The following is an 18,278-nucleotide window of genomic DNA, read 5'->3' as shown; positions in this document are numbered from 1 at the left end:
ATGACCTGAGCCGAAGTTGGACGCTCAACCGACTGAGCCACCCAGGTGCCCCTAGAAAAGCTGTTTTTAAAACAACTTTTTAAAATAAAATAAATGGATATCTATGTGCATTAAAATAAAACAAATGGAGATTTTTGATACTGATTATCTGAACTTAAAAAAAGCAAAATAACTATTCTTGGTACATATTCATATGTGTTAATTGCATCCTAAAATTATCTATCTAATACCATGTCCTTGGTGTTTCCCCAAAAATGCGTGTTTTAATATAGTCTACTTAATTTTAATTTTTCATAAAATTTCCAGCAGTCGTCTCCAAAGTAATACTTTGTGGTTAGTAACTTGGAAATTCTGACACCTTCACTTGACTCTTTTCTATTCACTTTCAGATTTTAACCGAGAAAATTCTCAGAGGTGCTGACGAAACTGCTGAGCTCAGAGCAAATTTTGCTAAATATGGAAAATTCTCAATTCCGGTTTTTTTGGTTGTTGTTCATAAACTGGACTCTATTCAAAATTAAAACTTCTACTCATCCAAAGCATTTAAAAAAAAAATTTGCATCCAAGTTAGTTAGCATATAATGCCATGATGATTTCAGGAGTAGATTCCAGTGGTTCATCCACCCCATGTGTAACACCCAGTGCTCATCCGGACAAGTGTCCTCCTTAACACCCCTTGCCCATTTAGCCCATCCCCCACCCAAAACCCCTCCAGCAACTCTCAGTTTGTTCTCTAAGAGTCTCTTCTGTTTTGTTCCCCTCCCTGTTTTTATATTATTTTTGCTTCCCTTCCCTTCTGTTCATTTGTTTTATACCTTAAATTCTTCATATGAGTGAAATCATATTTATCTTTCTCCGATGGTGCAAATGACAAGATTTCATTCTTTTTGGTTGCCGAGTAATACTCCATTGTATCTATAGACCACATCTTCTTTATCCGATCGTCCATCGATGGACATTTGGGCTCTTTCCATACTTTGGCCATTGTCGATGGCGCTGCTATAAACATTGTGGGGCAAAAAGGGGCACATGCACCTTTGAAACAGCACATGTGTATCCTTTGGATAAATACCTAGTAGTGCAATTGCTGGATTGTAGGGTAGTTCTATTTTTAACTTTTTGATGACTCTCCACGCTGTTTTCCAGAGTGGCTGTGCCAGCGTGCATTCCCAAGAACAATGTAAGAGGGTCCCCCTTTATCCATATCCTGGCAGGTAGCACCTTCTGAATTTTTTCCCAGATGGGGCTGTGTTTCCAAACCCCTCACTTCCGAGAGCCCTGTGGCTTGGACCCACTATGACCCTCTGGGGGAGGATCTCACCGAGCAATGGCCGGATGCCGCTTGCTTCCGGAACGTTCCTGCAATCACACTGCTGCAGAGGCTCGGAAGTTGTGACTGATTGTCAGCTTGCCCTAGAATAGGATCATGTGATCTCATGGCAGCAGTGTTTCAGGGATTGTGGTAAGTCACAGCACACAACCCGCGTCAGGTTTCACCACACCCTGGCGTTTTTGTTCCAATACCAGCAATCGTGTTCTCTGGGGTCTGCTGGGAACTTTGCCTGTTGGGAGGCTATCCCGCGTCTACCAAATGCCCTCCTAGCGGCCCACGGATCCCTCAGACCTCGCTGCCGGCGCCCGGGGATTCCCCTTCCCACCTGAGCACCGCCGGGTATTGGGCTGTGGAATTTCTAATGCTACTCTGCCCTGTTTATGGAGTCTTAATGATGTTGAAACCCTCTCCTTTCTCCCTTCTCCCCTTCTTTTCAGGCAACTGTGGGTGCTTCTACTCTTTCTCTTTCTCTCCTGCTACTTTCGGAGGGAGTGCCTTTCCTGCACTACCCCCCCCCCCCCCCGCCCCCATCTCTGTCCTCTCTCCACAAATACCACTCGCTACCTTCCATGGCTTCTCTCGCCTCCAGCTCACCTCTCCATGCCACGTACCTGCCCAATTCTGTGGCTCAGGTTATGCAGATTGTTGAGTTAATCCTCAGGTCAATTTCCCAGGTGGGCAAAATGGTTTGACGCCGATCTAGCTGCGTTTCGGGGACGAGAGAAGCAGAGAACGTCCATGCTGCACTGCCATCTTGTCAAAAGCCTCCATACCGTTTAAAACCTATTGAAATTGTAAAGGTCTCAGGAAAATACTTTTTGTGGTTTTCGTCTCTGTTGCTTCCATTTAGGGCGTCTTTCATTGACAAATATTTTTATAAACGCATCAAAGAAGTTGTTTCTGTCGACGATTCCTGAAATGTTTTGTTAAACTTACATACTGCGAAACCACGAAGCTTCTGAATTTTACCTAATTGTGGTACAACATATAAGTTCGTACAGTTAACAATATTTCTCTTATCAAACAATTCTTCCTAAAGGTTGAGATGTTTTCAAGCAAACTTATAGGATTTCAGAATTAAATCGTGGTCTCCAGTTGGTCTCTCGTCATTCAAAATGTTGGACATTTTCCTTGTTTTTGTAAGGGTAAACTTCAATGAGCTCCTGTTTTCAAGCTTTCCACCAATAATTGCAAGCTGCCCAGACTTCAAGAGTAGCTTTTGGTCCTTTGGGTTGTATAATCTCATCAAAGCTCACAACAGATTTTGAACAAAATACAACGAAAGTTTAGAAGACTTTAAGAAATATTTAATACACTGGGGAACCCTTAGTTTGATTTACAGAGTGGTTCCTCAAAGCGCAAACATTTCCACAATGGCTGATGACAGGAGGCAGAGAGAGAAGGGCCTCTTGGCATGCGGGAGGTATTTTTTGTTGGACAACATTATCACAAAAGCATTGTAGTTGGCGTGCTCTTTGATATATAAAAATACCAGCTTTGACAATGACAGCTTTGTTCCGGTGGGTAGAATATTACATATGCAGCACATGACCATTCCAAGTACGTTTCTACTCCATCAGTCCTCAGTTTGGTAAGAATATCACTGAACCACCACACAGTGTTCCACTTCAATGTGGACTCACGTGATCCCCACAAACCCCATTATTTTGTCTTATGTTCAGCTTTTTCGCTGAATTCGCAATGACGTTCACAGTAACGTCAGGTGCTTTCATCCTCAACAGAACAGGATTCCAAAACCACTTGCTTTGTTCTATGAACTGGATGAAAAACGGAATCATCCCTGGAATTAGTTAAATTGATTTTCTATCTTCAGTGTTTGGTGTCACTGATATGAAACTGGCATGACTTAAATCTCCGCATGTTCGTCTGGAGCCAGCACATTAACAGCTACTGCTTCATGTTTTGTATGTGAATGAGGAAGTTCAGAAGGAGCCAGATTAATTCGCAGAAACTGTCACTTGACCTAATGCAAAGGGAGAAGGTCTGATAACTCGGCCAGTTTCTGTTTGGTTTGGGGTTCCCTGGCTGGGCTGGACTCGAGTCACATCACCCCACAGCCCACAGGACAGACTTCTGGGTCCACCTCACATCCTTTGTTCAGCGGGCTGGGTCCAGAGTGGTGGGGTTCTAAGGGTGGCTTCCTGCTGAAGATCCCCGGAATACCAGGGGTACATTTGGCTTGGCCTTCCAAATCTCGGGGAAGGAAGGCTTAGGAAGAGTCTATCTGACATCCCAAATGTTATGAAGTCATCCCACATGGCTGGCAGGGATGTCAACCGTTTCCAGCTTAGGTGGGCTTTGGGAGTTGTCTGTTTCTTCATGGTGGGTCTTTTCTTGGGTGGTTCTGTCTCCTGGATATGCAGATCAGTTTTTCACCAGAGGACTCTGCGTATCTTGGAGCTTGCTCTTTGGGCAGCCTCCTCCTCCCGGATTCCCCCTCCCCCATTCTCAAGACCACCGGGTCTGGTTGGGTTCTCCTGACTTGTCTGTTCTGGCCTGGAAACTGCCTTCAGGCAGAAAGCCAAGAAATCATGGCCCCCTTGTTTATTTCCCTTCTTTGGGGACCACAGTTAGGCTGGCTGTCCAGTGTCTTAAAATCATATATTTTGTCTGGTTTTCCAGTTGTTTAAGCAGAGAGTGTGTCCAGCCCCTGTTACCCCATCCTGGCCTGAAATGGATGCCCTGGGTTTTGCCTTCAGTTTTGTGCTTTCCAGGGGATCTGTCTCTTGTCAGAATTTCTCTGTATTAGAGATGGAACATTTTCTTGCCTTTTTGCCCCTTTGGAAAGGTGATTTTGGGGAGAATAAATAATTTTGGTAGAGAAATACCTGGGAAGTGGGGTGAGAGATTTTGCCCATCAATGGTGAGTGATTGTAGACTATGGGGTTCTTATTCTTCCTGGGGCAAGTGGACAAGTTTTTTGTTTTTTGTTTTTTTCTGAAGGTGTAGGAAGGGGGTATGGAAGGGTGTTGTATATGCCTCCACTTGACCCAGGGGCACCATTCAAGGAGCAGACACCCATCCAACCCAGAACAGGATTTTAGTAACTTTGGCAGCTGGTCCTTGCAAGGACTGGGGTACAGGTGTGGTTGTTCCCTGAACTCTGGCTGCAGAATGCTCACATACCTGTGTGCACACCCTGGGAGGGTAAATCTGTGTGCAAGGACATCTTGCGTACTCACTCAACGTGATTGTCTCAGGATGAGCATTATGAAGACAGATTGCTGTGTGATGGTGTGCGGACTGAAGAGCCCTGTGTCCTGCGTGATGGTGTCCCGAGTGATGGTGTCCCGTTGTTTTTGTCCTTCTCTTTCTGGCTCTGTTGTCAGCAAGCTCTTCTTCTTACTACCCTACTGAACTTGTCTATACACTTCATTTTCCCCACTGTACTGACTACCTTCAATCTGTTGTAGCCTGGAGACAAGAGAACAGAACGTGTCCTATGGACATACAAATCAAGAATGCGGAAGACTGTGGATGAATGTTGGGGGCTCTCATTTGCGGAAAATGCATGAGTTTGAATCACAAATTGTGCAGGCTGGTCCCAGCTGCAAGCCTTCTGGGCTTGCTTTGTGGATCTTGGACGAGTCCATGTAGGACAGAGAAGTGATACCTCCTTGTTCATTCTGAAATAGGCAGACCCCTTTACTTGGTTCCCTGGTCATTTCCTAAAGTGCCTCTGGGGTTGTCCAAAGGTGCACCTTGTCTTTTAATGAAATATTAGTGATGTAGAAATCCATCTAGAAGCAGGTGGGTACAAGGCATCTTGCCTGAGAATCCCATCCATCACCAGGGTTTTGGGGTGCTTCAAGCAGCATCTGTGCTTGGTGACTCAGCTAAACAATGAAAAATTCAGTGAAAGCCCAACTTCAACTGCACCTCATAGTCTCATCTGAGGCTCTGTTTGCTCCTTAGCTTCTGTTGCTCATTGTAAGTGCAGGAATAAAGCAGTTAGAATGGAGATTTGAACGTGAATATGGAAGTTTAGGATGGCCCACTCGGAGAGGTTTAAAAGTAACATTAGATGTGGTGTGTCTGTGCTATTGCACGCCGGTAACACCAACACACATCAGTTCGAATAAGGTTTCCCCGTCACACTGTTCGGTGGGAAAGCAAGTTGATATGCTAACTGAGCTGACTCCTTTCCTTGGGGGAAGAAGGAAACACACGTAGGATACTCACATTTAAAACATTTGAGAATTGGCGAGTTTACATTTTTTTCTTATTTTCATAGTGACCTATTTTGACCTATTTCTGGCATTCTGCATAATGGGGAAATTCCAGATAGCCACGGGAGAAAGGTGAGGGAACGCCTGTCTCCTGAGGGTGCAGGTGCCGGTGAGATGGCTGGCAAATTGTAGCTCTTAGATGTCTTAACTTCTTTGGTTTTTAACAATTTATTGCCACGTTAGCTAACGTACGGTGCATACAGTGTGCTCTTGGCTTCGGGAGTAGATTCCCATGATTCATCACTTACATACAACCCCCAGTGCTCATCCCAACAAGTGCCCCCCTCAATGCCCATCACCCACTTTCCCCTTTCCCCCACCGGCCCATCAACCCTCAGTTTGTTCTCTGTGTACAAGAGTCTCTTACAGTTTGCCTCCCTCTCTGTTTGTAATTTATTTTTCCTTTTCTTCCCCTATGGTCTGTTAAATTTCTCAAATTTCACATATGAGTGAAATCGTATGATATCTATCTTTCTCTGATTGACTTATTTCACTTAGCATAATACCCTCCAGTTCCATTCACATTGTTGCAAATGGCAAGATTTCATTCTTTTTCATTACCAAGTAATACTCCATTGTATATATAAACCACATCTTTAACCATTCATCAGTTGATGGACATTTGGGCTCTTTCCACACTTTGGCTATTGTTGACAGAATTTCTGTAAACATTGGGGTGCACGTGCCTTTTTGAATCAGCACTCCTGTATCCTTTGGATAAATTCATAGTACGATGGCTGGGTCATAGGGTAGTTCTATTTTTATTTAAACATTTTTTAATGTTTTATTTATATTTGAGAGAGAAAGAGACAGAGAGCGAGTGGGGAAGGGGCAGAGAGAGGGAGACAGAATCTGAAGCAGGCTCCAGGCTCTGAGCTGTCAGCACAGAGCCCCATGTGGGGCTCGAACTCATGAGCAGTGAGATCGTGACCTGAGCTGAAGTCAGATGCTTAACCGACTGAGCCACCCAGGTGCCCCGGGGTAGTTCAATTTCTAATTTTTTGAGGACTTTCCACACTTGTCCAGAGTGACTGCACCAGTCTGCATTCCCACCAACAGAGATACGATAACTTCTTCTTTTATTTTTATTTAAAAAAAAAAAATCTGTCCAACAAAAACTTTGAGCTTTCCAAGAAACACTGATTTTTGGCATGTTTTCATTTCTTTTGAAAAACCTTAAAGCCAAAATCACTTATATACTTTTTTTTTTAAATTTTTTTTTTTTTTACGTTTATTTATTGTTGAGACAGAGAGAGACAGAGCATGATCGGGGGAGGGGCAGAGAGAGAGGGAGACACAGAATCGGAAGCAGGCTCCAGGCTCCGAGCCATCAGCCCAGAGCCCGATGCGGGGCTCGAACTCACGGACCGCGAGATCGTGACCTGAGCTGAAGTCGGACGCTCAACTGACTGAGCCACCCAGGCGCCCCGTAAATCACTTATATACTTTTTATGCTACTGTTAAAGCTTTAATAGAGGCTGGTAGAAAATATAAGGAGATGAAAAGTAGGGGAGACCAGCTTTGTAAATACCAATATCAGCTACCTCCCTTGTTAACCCCCGGTCACTGATCCCTCATTATCTTTGTAAAAACTTTCCCATGATAATTCCTTTTACATCTCTTTTGTTTTTGTTTACGAATTCTTTTTTTTGGAAAAAATTTTTCCAGCTTTATTGAGATACAGTTGATACATAGCATTGGATGACTGTTACCACCTTGAGAGCAGATGTCGAGTACCTGATAGTACCTGGTGTGGTAGTGCCTCAGCAAATTCCGGGTCTTACCAGAATCATAAACCGGTTGGGGAGTGACGCATCGCTCATTGGCAACATAACTTCAGAGCACCTTCCTCCTGGGGTGCAGAGAACACGTACTGTCCAAGGTGACAGAAGAGACACGGTCATGTGTAGTCAGGGAAAAGCTTCATCAAGGAGGCAGATGTGAACCGAGTGTCGAGACGGGCGTGGCGGGCCGGTGGAGCCATACCAGGCAAGCCCGGGTCTCAATGGCCGGGCAGCAGGCCAGGGTGGCTGGTGCACCAGAGTGGACGTTTTGGGTAGACTTGTGCTGGGAAGTGAGGGAGGAACAGTAGATTCTGGAGACGCCGTGGGCATCATTGCCTGTCAGCCTGAGGAACGGGGGCCAGAGGCAACTTGGGGATGGGGATCTGCACCTTCTCATTTGGGCTTTCCGTGGCCAAACACAGTTTTCCAGGGAGACACCTGATGCATATCTCTCGGTGGGTAGGCTTCTCTCCTGTTTGCCCAGAAAGCAGCCCCTCCTCTGCTTTCATCTGGGCCCGTCCCGACATTCGCGGAGCCTGTGACTAACGGAGACCCACACACTATGATTTTTGTTTCACATTTAAAAATTATAAACAAGCTGTAAACAGTGCTAACAAAAATCTTTCGTACTTGTTCATAATCAATATTTGTTCATAGAAACAAAATCAAAATATATGGGAAGTTACATTTTTTTATGACTGAAATTGGCAAAAATAGCAAATTGCTCAAGTTGTGGATTTGATTTAGAATAATTTTCTTGCTCATATTTGCTGTCATACTTAAATTTTCACAAAATAAACTTGTGATGCCCCGTTCATAAATTTTACGTGGGTCGTATTTGACAAAAGTGTGCTCATTTTTATTGTTATTAAAATTTTGACAGGCTGCCTCTGCAAATGTTTTCTGTTACTATTTCTTCTCTGCCTTTAGGTTCCATTTTCAGGTTTTCTATTTGTAGGAAAATACCAACCCCAATCATTCTTAATGACGTAACACACCCTTTTATAGAAAAAAATCCACCACCCCTGACCTAAAAGATTAGAAATGAAAGGGTGCCTGGGTGGCTCAGTTGGTAGAGCATCGGACTCTTGATTTTGGCTCAGGTCATGATCTTACAGTTTGTGGGATCGAGCCCCGCGTTGGGTTCTGGGCTGACAGCTCAGAGCCGGGAGCCTGCTTCAGCTTCTGTGTCTCCCTCTCTCTCTGCTCCTCCCATGCTCATGCTCTGTCTCTCTGTCCCTCAAAAATAAAAATAAATGTTTAAAAACATTAAAAAAAAGGAAGGAAAATACAGTTGCAAAATATAAAATGTAAGCATTTTACCAATAAATTATAAAGCTAGGTAAATAAAAGTTAAATTAGATGGGTTTTTCATGATGTTTTTTGAGAGCACTTTCTTGGTAAAATATTCAGAATTCTTAAAAGGCAAAATGGAAACAATAATTAGTGAATATAAAAAAACTAAATAAAATTATTTTAATAAAGTTGATAGTCGAAATGTACTTTTTGCAAAATTTAATTAAATACTTTTATAAAAATGAAAGTATTCCATGACACTTGTGTTCAGTATCTACCTAGTTTTTTAAAATTTATTTTTTTAAATGTTTATTTATTTTTGAGAGAGAGAGAGAGAGAGAGAGAAAGAGAGCTCATGTGGGGGAGGGGCAGAGAGAGAGGGAGAGAAAGAATCTCAAGCAGGCTCCGTGCTGAGAGTGGCGAGCTCCACGTGGGGCTCGAACCCACAAACCTCGAGAGCACGACCTGAGCCAAAGTCGGATGCTAATGACAGGCCCCCCCGCCCCCAGTTTTGGTTGTAAAGAATCACGATCATACTTCACGAACGCCATGTCTAGAATCCGTATTATGCTTCGCTCATGATGAATCTAGACCTACATCTGCCCAATTCAGTGGTCCTAGGAATCATTTATATTCCAAAACATTCCTCAGCCCACTGCGTAGTTGTTGCTGATGAAGCGCTAATTCACTGGCAGCACGAATTAGGAAGCCGGACACAGCTAGGGAAGGGCCTCTGGTGTGGCACCCTGGTCCAGGACCGTTAGCCTCATGCTCTCTGAGAGAAAGGGGGGCGGCCACTCAATGACCTAGATGCTTCCCGTTCCGGAGTGTCACTCCAGCGCCCCGCACAAGCCTTCGTGGCACTTACGTGTGCCACCATGCTTGGGGACACAGGGCAGAACGGTGACAGGCTGCGGCCCTGAGGACCACCCTGCTGGGCCCCACCTCCGCACACCCTCAGCCGTTGACTTTCTATGTATTTGTTTTTGGCCTGGACCTACGCACCCCACTCCTCACGAGAGTGTGAGTTAATTCTCATTGTGATTCTAGTTTTATTCTATCTGGTTTAACATCTCAGTTAATTCTGATGTTTAATATGCCATTCGACAACCAGTGGTGTGGGTTGTCAGTATATAACAATACACTGAGGGGCAGAACGAGAGCCGGCCTCTGGTTGGCTAGCGTCTCTGGGGAAATTGCTCACAACCGCTTGCTGTGTAGATCTGCACCGAGGTTGGACAGGGGCTAGGAAACCCCTCTGTTCCAGTTTAACCTTTTCCACAGTCATTGTGGGTGTCTCTAGAGGAAATAACTAGGAAATAAATAACTATTTTCTACAGGAAATAACTTACCCAAACAGCTCCCGGTGAGCTCCTACATGGAATTACGGCCGCCCGGGCTTACGGGGGTCCCGATAGGTCCGATAAGGAGTTACCGTAGCCCCAGATGGAATTTCCACAGACACCGTCGCTGCAGCAGGCGTGAAGCCAACGGGGTCTCCTTGGCCATGGCCAACCAGCTTTGTGTTGTTGTTCATATTCTAAAACATCACCACAAAATACAAACAGTTCTCCATTCTAGACCTTTAGAAACGTCAGATCACAAAGACAAAGTTAGAAGTCTACATGTAAATCCAGGCCATGGGCTGCTCTGGGTACATTTCCAGTTCTCCTAATGAAAGGAGTTGGAAATAATTGACACCCCGATGAATGCCAGTAGAGATTTGAAGTAGCTCATTTGTGTCTATTTCTATTTCCGCCTTGCCTTGCCCTGCCCTGCCAGCCTTGCCAGCCTTGCCTTGCCTTGCCTTGCCTTTCCAGGCCCTGCCCTGCTTCGTCTCACCTCACCTCGCCTCGCCTCGCCTCACCTCACCTCACCTCACCTCGCCTCACCTCACCTCGCCTCTCTTCGACTGTTTTCTGTATCTCTAACATTCAGTGAGGGGCTCTGTTGTGCTGCTCATGTCTGATGCTGAAGCAGAGCACTTTAGCTCAACCACAAACCAAACCTAGTCTGCTGAGATGAGTCCAGAGTGCCGCCATTTTGCTTGTGTGCTGATGTTCAGAAGGCGGGAGTCCCATGGGCAGAGGCCACGTTCAACAGAATGTAGCAGATGATCCAAGAATATCAATTCCAGGGGCACTTAGGTGGCTTAGTTGGTTAAGCATTTGACTTCAGCTCAGGTCATGATCCCTCAGTTTGTGAGTTTGAGCCCTGTGTTGGGCTCTGTGCTGACAGCTCAGGGCCTGGAGCCTGCTTCCGATCCTGTGTCTCCCTCTCTCTCTCTCCTCCTCCATCACTCGAGCTCTGTCTCTGTCTCTCTCTCTCTCAGGAATAAATAAACGTTTAAAAAAATTAAAAAAAAAATCAACTGTTGCTGGTTGATATACACCAGCCCTTTGTTCCTGGTTCAAGTAGGGTAGAGCCTCTTTGGCTGGTCTTTCTGAAGTCGGGCGTCCTTCCCCGTGGCTGACCCCACAGGACCGTGGTGAAGGGGCCCAGACAACCTGTGCTTGGGTCAGACACATGGCGGGGGAGTGTGGAGCATGACTTGGAGTCAGGATACAAGGATGCGGGCCCCTGCATACCTGCTGTGTGGCCTCCATCACCCAACTGGAGTCTGTGAGCCTCGGTGCACTTGTTTGACTGTTGTCTTGCTTGTTCATCATCCTCAGAAGCGAGGGATTTGTACGTGGGACAACCCAGGTGTGTGTACTTGATAAACAAAACCGTGCATTTCGAAGTCCTTGAAATCGCACGTGTTTCAAGCATGTAAAACAACAAAGCTGCGTTCACTCGAGGGCACGTCGCTGCATCCGCTTTCCTACAGGACAAGACGCAGGCTAATGGCCTACCTGTGACGGACGGGCCCTGGTTGCCGGTGACCTCGGGTCATGAGGAGGGCGAGGGGCTGGCGCTCTGCTCCCACAAGTAGTCTCCCCGGGCTCGCGCTGCCTGGATTTTCAGGGAGCTCGGTCTTTCTAGACAGTCAGGACACATATTTCTTCCTAATTACATTTCATTCCGACCTGTGTCTGACAAGCGATCGTTCACCTTTATTTCTGGGCCGCGTCGTGAGCTAAGGCTGGAAAGAAAACGTTGCATGTGATAGCAGTTGGCTACGACGACACCGAGCCTCCTTTACTCTCTGCCAAACCCTGGAACAATGATCTCTTTGTCGCCACTTCAGCTGGAATGTTGTTTGTCTTTTATTTCCAAAGACATGAGAGGCGTCCCCAAGCAAAGCGACGCAGAGTCTGAGAGTCAGGACAGCCTAGTGCCCGGTACAGCCCTGGGGATGCCCAGGAACCAGGCTGTCAGCCTGACTGAGGACCGTCCTGCTGTTGACCTTGAAGGTAAAGATAAGCTCTGTTCAGCCCAAGATTTTCTTTTTGTTTAGATATGAAAGAACTGCAGCTCGGTGTGGGCGTTCTGTCCTTAGAATTTCTTTTTTAAGATTTTTTACAATGTTATTTATTTATTTGGGAGAGAAAGAGGATGAGTGGGGGAGGGGCAGAGAGAGAGAGGGAGAGAGAGAATACGAAGCAGGCTCCGTGCTGTCAGTGCAGAGCCCGACGCAGGGCTCAATTTCACGAACCCTGAGATCATGACCTGAGCCAAAATCAAGGGTGACACTTAACCGACCGAGGCCCCCAGAAGCCCCTTCCTTAGAAATCTTTTGAGATGATGGGTGGGCAGCTACAGCCATTCTCACAAGTCCTGTGAAAAAAATGCCAGAAGAGGTACCATTGTGGGCCAATGGTCTCACTGATTTGAATAAAACTCCGTGTGGTTCACAGAGTAAAGGGGGGAACCTGTCTGTTAGTAAGAGGCTCCATTGATCACTGAAAAATCAATGCATTTAAGGATCCAATAGGACATACCTAACAAATAATTTTATTTGAAAGAATTCAACTTTGTCTGAATTCTCTGAAAAATCTGCCTACAGTGGTGTCATGCTGGCGCGTACATTTTATTTAGTATTGGGCGTGGGTGAACACGAAAATGGGTAAAATCCTATCAGCGTTGGAGCGCGTTATCTACACTTCTGACGACTTATGGGGCCAACAATCGCTCTACCAATGGCCAAGTAATAATTAGTCCCCCCGCCTCCGAATCTCTAATTGGTTAAGCAGGTATGTGATGAAAGTGTGTGGTGTGGAAGAAAAACAGGGCAAGGCATGTAAATGAACATCGTTGTGGGTCATTGTGGTGGTCATATTCACCCCTTTTCATCCAGATGTTTTCTGGTTTTTTCCAAGAATATCTTTAAAGTATTTCTAACTCTGTGCTCACTGGAGTTCCTGAGTGACCGTGGTGTGCATGGAAATTGTATCGATGTCCAGCGAGGTCCCAGCTCTCTGCCTTTGGCTGAAAGCCATCAGAGCGCCTTTGTAAACACAAAGTGCCATGGCACGGGATAGCTCTTTCGTCTATGTGGTCACTTTTTGGTGGAAAGGATGCAGAAAATTTTTTTTGATTGTACGTTAATGGTGGATGATGCCATTGCTTAAGGCTAGAAGAAAACTGGGGCGTGTGTGTCTCACATTAAAAAACTCTCGGGTAGCTAAAATTTCATCAAGATTCACTGATATTTAAAATACTATTTGCATCATTTGCTTACTCTATTGATATGACGAGAACATTGTGATTAGCCTGAGCATTAGCAGTTTCTTTAGGTGAGGAGTTTGTGATTAATCGTTTTTCATAGCGTGTCAAGCAGATATGACCCACCTAGACAAGATTTTAAAGACTCCTACGTTTGACCGTTTGTTTGCATTCTTATTTCCACCTGTTCTTTCAAATGGATGAAAATCACTTGTGAAAAAATATGCTCAGAAAGTGTAAAGGAAAGGTTAAGAGACCCAATGGGACCACACGAGGCATTGTGTGAAATATTTAAAAGGTGAAAAAAATTGCGGCTATACGTGTGCTAAAAATGTTAGTATAAAAACTCTGACCTGAATGTGATTTTTAAAAAAAAATTTTTTTAACGTTTATTTATTTTTGAGACAGAGAGAGACAGAGCATGAATGGGGGAGGGGCAGAGAGAGAGGGAGACACAGAATTGGAAGCAGGCTCCAGGCTCCGAGCCATCAGCCCATCAGCGGGGCTCGAACTCACGGACCGCGAGATCGTGACCTGAGCCGAAGTCAGACGCCCAACCGACGGAGCCACCCAGGCGCCCCCTGAATGTGATTTTTAAAAGCATGTTTGTTTTCTGTTAACATTCGACTTTCACTTCCTTTCACTGTGTCAGCAGTACAAAAGTCTTTCTTTCAATGAAAAATAATAAAATCTATGCCACGGACACCTACAACCGGAAGTTCACAGTCCCGACTTTGCAGCCCAGAAGCTTGTTCGAGAAGCTAAAACAGTAGAGGTGATGCAGGGTAGCAGAGACCTTGCTGACGCCAAGTCAGGATGGAAATGACTCTACTAGCATTTATCAAATAACATCCGAGTTTATTATGATGCCATGCTGTTTTTTATCAACTTAATTGAAAGATACAAGGACCTGTGTCATTTGAACCGTGCATTTTGAAGACTTTTGAAAAACGTATAGACCCATGAACCCGCCACTGATTCAAAATTCAAAACATTTCCATCACCCCCAGAAGTTCCCTCGTGCCCCTCGGTGGCCTGTTTCTTCCTGCACGCCTAGTTCCGGGCAATCGCTGGTCAACTCTCTGTCACCAAACTGTGTTTTGACAAATGGAACTGTGCATTATGTACTCTTCATGCTTTGTTTTAGATGCTATGTCTTATGAGTACTAATAAAATATGTATTTTTTCCAGGGGTAACTAGGTGGCTCAGTTGGTTAGGCGTCCGACTTTGGCTCAGGTCACGATCTCACGGTCTGTGGGTTTGAGCCCCGCGTCGGGCTCTGTGCTGACGGCTCGGAGCCTGGAGCCCGCTTCCGATTCTGTGTCTCCCTCTCTCTCTGCCCCTCCCCCTGCTCGTGCTCTGTCTCTCTCTCTCTCTCTCTCTCTCTCTTTGTTTCAAAAATAAAACATTAAAAACAATTTAAAAAATACACATTTTTTCCAAAAAGACAGCTATTTAGTTACGAACCTGCCAAATTAAGTCTTTTCATCATGGAGAGTACGCGAACTTTGCAGCAAGGTCCCTCCCTGACAGCATATTCATTTCCCAGGGCTGCTGTCACCAAGTACCACAAGTGACATGGCATCAGGGGCCGGCTTCCCTCTGAGACTCTGGGTAGGACCCTTCCTTGCCTCTTCCAGCAGCTGGTGGCGGCCATCCATCCTTGCTGTCCCTGCCCGCAGGGCTGCGCCGTCCGTCTGCCTCTGTTGTCCACGGCGTGCTCCTGTGTCTGTCTTCAGCAGGCATTTCCTCTTCTTATAAGATCTCCAGCCACTGGATTTAGGGTCACCCTAGTCCAGGAGGACCTCATCCTTGCTAATTGCTTCTGCAAAGACCCAGTTTCCAAGTAAGTTCATATGCATGGGCACTGGTGGTTAGGACCTGGGGACACAATTAACCCAGAACCCTCAACTATGCCATTGGCCCTGGGATTATAGAATCTCTGGAGTGTCTGTTTTAAATGATGCCATGGGGAAAGCCTGAAAATTGACAGCGAAGGTTTCAAGGCAAGAACGGGTGTAGACTGAGTTCCTACTGCTGTGTGAAGATTCCAGGAGCAGGCAGACTGGGGCCAAGGGCTTGGCTGCCTCGGACAAGCCCCCTCGTCTTAGCTGGGCTGCTGTCTCACTGCGGGTGCTGCTGAACGAAGAGGAAATCTCACGTGACGGCCAGGCTGGGCCAAGCGGGGGTGTTAGGACAGCTTCCGAGAGAAAGTGAATGTGGGCCACCTATGGGAGCCACGTGTGCAATTTCGTATTTTCTAGTAGCCACATTAAAAGAAAATGAAACACTGAGAACAAACTGAGGGTTGATGGGGGGGTGGGAGGGAGGAGAGGGTGAGTGATGGGCATCGAGGAGGGCACCTTTTGGGATGAGCACTGGGTGTTGTATGGAAACCAATTTGACAATAAATTTCATATACTGAAAAGAAACAAAATAAAAAATAAAAAAAAAGAAAATGAAACAGGTGCAATTAGTTTTAGTAATATATTTTATTGGACCTCTTCTACTGAAATGTTGCCATTTCCCTGTAATTACTAGGAAAGTGTGAAGGAGATAATTGACTCTTTTTGTATTCGCCCTTCAAATCCAGTAAATGTCTTACATTTACAGCACATCTCAATTTGGAGTGGCCACATTTCAACGACTCAACAGTGAGGTGTGGCCGGTGGCCCATCGTGTTGGGCAGTGCGGTGGCTGAAGGGCCACGGGGAGTCATGCCCCTTGGAGGCGAGTGATCTGTGCCGTCTTAGGGCATCCATGGAGGGACGCCCCAGTGACCCGGAGCTGAGTGCCTGAGCCCACCTCTGCGGAGTGATGTTGCTTCTAGAATATTTGACACAAACGTTCCCCTCTTGGGAGGGGGACCATGATGAGGAGGAGCAGGAGGAGGGCAAGGAGGGGATTTTGCAAATAAGAAAACAGGTTGGGGGCGCCGGGGTGGCTGAGGTGGTTAAGCGTCTGACTTCGGCTCGGGTCACGGTCTCACGGTTCGTGAGTTCAAGCCCCGCGTCGGGCTCTGTGCTGACGGCTTGGAGCCTGGAGCCTGCTTCGGATTCTGTGTCTCCCTCGCTCTCTGCCCCTCCTCTGCTCAAGCTCTGTCCGTCTCTCCCAAAAATAAATAAACGTTGGGGTGCCTCGGTGGCTCAGTCGGTTGAGCATCCAACTTCGGCTCAGGCCATGATCTCACAGTTCATGGGTTCGAGCCCCGCGTCAGGCTCTGTACTAACAGCTCAGAGCCTGGAGCCTCTTCAGATTCTGTCTCCCTCTCTGCTCCTCCCCTGCTTTCACTCTGTCTCTCTGTCTTTCTCAAAAGTAAATAAATATTACAAAAAATTAAAAAAAAAAAAAAAAAAGAAAATAGGTTGGGGGCACTTACATTACTCACCCAAACCATGCATCTAGGAATGAAGGTGCTCTCCGGTGTGATGCTGCCTCTCCCCAGGCCTCGACCCTTAGCCTGGGAAGCGAGGGGCCCAGGTGACCCCTGAGAGACCTCCCAGCGCCAGCCCTGCACGGCGTTATGCTTTCGCAACATCTTCGGCCCAACGGCGCACATGGAGACGTGCATGTAAGTCCCGCACACTCATAACAGCTGGGGGCTTGGGATCTCTGCATTTCCATGGCTTCGGTGTTTGGCTGGAGGAATGATTAATGATAAAAGCAGAAAACAAATGGTCTGAAATCCAGATACCTCAGCCAAGTCTCATATGGCTAAGTCCCAGTAGTGATAAATAATAAAATAATGACATCACTCTTCTCTGTGATCCAATATGGTGTGCAAGGAAAATAAATGCGTATCATTCACGAGCTCCAGCTATATTTTACATTGTTTCACTTCTTTTCAACGTGTTTTTCTCAGTTGCTTCAACACGGTGAGCTGTGTTTCTATCAATTACGCGCTAGCATTCAGCACATAAAACATTCCTCAACTCACTCACAGATACATTGGATTTGTTTTTCTAGTTGCTCCAAAAGCTCAGGATGGAGCTGGAACTTGATCTCCCCAATCTCCAAATTATGGGGACGCTTACGTGTGGGTCCTGGCCCCTGAGCCCTGCACCCGGGAATCTTTGGAAAGTAAGCCCGGGTGTGACACAGCTTCACACAGCTTCATCAGGGGGACGCGCACTTCATTCAATTCAGCCTGCTTTACATCGGTGATCAGACACAGGGCTTTTCATTTTATTTTATTTTTTATTTTTTTTTAATATTTATTTATTTATTTATTTATTTACTTATTTTAACGTTTATTCATTTTAGAGACAGAGAGAGACAGAGCATGAATGGGGGAAGGTCAGAGAGAGAGGAAGACACAGAATCTGAAACAGGCTCCAGGCTCCGAGCTGTCAGCACAGAGCCCGACGCGGGGCTCGAACTGACGGACCGCGAGCTCACGACCTGAGCCGAAGTCGGCGCCCAACCGAATGAGCCACCCAGGCGCCCCAGGGCTTTTCATTTTCAAAAGGCACTAATTCCATTTGGGCACCGAGTGCATCTTCATGGGCTCACCCGTTTATTTGCAGAATCACACTGGCGAAATCACCTCGCAGGGCGAGGCTTGGGCCAGGCTTCGGGGACCGGACCGGAGCCGGAAAGCATCCCTGTCTTTAGAGACGGCGTATTCTGCAGGCTGGGATACCGACAGCCTGGATGATGAGCACAAAGGCTGATGAGCACAAATGTTAGAAGAATGAGGAGTAAAGGTGAATTCTGCGTCGCTCTTTGTGAGACGCGGTCGCCACTTTTCTCTGGTAGCTCTTTTCGTGAGCGTCTCGGATCCCTGTTTCCAGCCCGGGGGAATGTGGCTGCAGAGGATCGAGTGGTTTGAGGCTGCAAGCCGGTGTGGGTGGAGTGTGCTGGGGCCCCGACCTGTGCTCCCTCTTCTGCGCGTCCTGCTCGGTTCTACGAAGGTGGGGTTTAAAGGGGCTTTAAGGGGCCTCCCTCCGGATCGGGGGCCTCCAGGTTACAGACTCCTTTTTTCATCCTCCAGCGAGCACGTACTG

The 18,278-nt window shown here is 46.3% G+C and overlaps 1 protein-coding gene across 1 annotated transcript in view; it reads left to right on the top strand.

Moving 5' to 3' along the window:
• Nucleotides 1-16,731, top strand: part of DCDC2C (doublecortin domain containing 2C) — a 112,495-nt gene extending 95,764 nt beyond the window's left edge. The window contains exon 13 of the transcript XR_007149333.1: nt 16,678-16,731. The gene's annotated coding sequence lies outside the window, so the exon portion shown is untranslated. The remainder of the gene's footprint in view (nt 1-16,677) is intronic.
• The last annotated feature ends 1,547 nt before the right edge of the window (nt 16,732-18,278 follow it).

This window comes from Prionailurus viverrinus, unplaced genomic scaffold, assembly GCF_022837055.1.
Source record: "Prionailurus viverrinus isolate Anna unplaced genomic scaffold, UM_Priviv_1.0 scaffold_33, whole genome shotgun sequence".
Lineage (NCBI taxonomy): Eukaryota > Metazoa > Chordata > Mammalia > Carnivora > Felidae > Prionailurus > Prionailurus viverrinus.
Note: the sequence above shows the minus strand (reverse complement) of the source record. Positions and strands in the feature narration are given on the sequence as shown.